Raw genomic sequence first — 1,278 nt, forward strand, 5'->3', positions numbered from 1 at the left:
ATTATCAATGGCGACATACTGTTCCATTTTACCCATTTCTTTTGAAAGAGATCAGCTCTAAATTTTTCCTATTTTTAATAACACTGTGAAAAGTAACAAATCCTTGGCCATCATTCATTATGTCTTAAGAGACTATTAAAAGTTAAAAAAAAGACTCATTTTGAAGAATTTGCTGTATGGGGTCATATTCCTCACCAGAAGGGATGTAGCTATTGACAGTGCCTCCAGGCATGAAAGTTCCTATCTCAGCTTTACTATGACTGCTCTCCCCTCCCCTTACTTTTTCCCCTACTCTCTGTCTAGCCCTCAGCCCCTTTGTCCTTTTCCAATGCAAGAAGTCAGCCTCCAATTCCAAGCTGGCCCCTTGACTCTAGATTGCTTCTTGCACCTCTACCTCCCACGAAAAATGCCTCCTCTGTGTGTATACTGCACACACATATCTCACTTCTGAATATCCATTCCACTGGGGACCTGCACTTAACTTGCATAAGCCCAGGTTCCTTGCTATAAAATTGGCACACTCTCACCGAAGGCTAATCTAATCTTTATGTAGGATTTGCATATTTACAACCATTAATGATCCTGGATGACCAACTGTATTTCCAAGACCCCAGGAAGTGATGCTACACTATGAAATGTATGTAAACTGGGGGCAGTTTTTGGCGATTCATCTCAAAAAGCATTCTTTTTAACTGCCAAGTAGTTTTTCACCTTGCTCATATTATATGAGTACAGACCTGAGATATAGCTCCTCATTCTGAAAAGCACATTGTCTTTATCTGAATGAACATTGTGATATGTACTAGAAATAATATGATCTTTGGAAGTAGGCAGACCTATGTTTAAAAATCAGTGCAATGATTTGCTAACTGTGTGACCTTGAACAAGGGACATAACCTCTTCAAGCCCAGAGTCCTTATCTCTAAAGTTGGGGTACTAGTAATAGCTAACCCTTAGAAAGAGTTTACCATGTGCCAAACACTGTTTATTTGATCCTCAGTAAATCTATGAAGTAAATTTAATTATTATCATTCTCATTTTACAGAGAAGCAAACTAAGGCAGAAACAGGGTAAGTGACCTGTCCAAGGTCATGCAGCTAGTAAGAAGCAAAGCTGGGATTCAAATCTGGGAAAGCTGGCTCCAGAGTTTAAATTCTTGACCTTACATACATATCCTTTTGCTGAATTACATTAGATAATTAAGAGGATTAAATTAAATCCTATATTAAGGATCTAGTACATAGTATGCATAGCCCATAATAAATATATTCCCTTTTA

This window comes from Suricata suricatta, chromosome 5, assembly GCF_006229205.1.
Source record: "Suricata suricatta isolate VVHF042 chromosome 5, meerkat_22Aug2017_6uvM2_HiC, whole genome shotgun sequence".
NCBI classification, from domain to species: Eukaryota; Metazoa; Chordata; class Mammalia; order Carnivora; family Herpestidae; genus Suricata; species Suricata suricatta.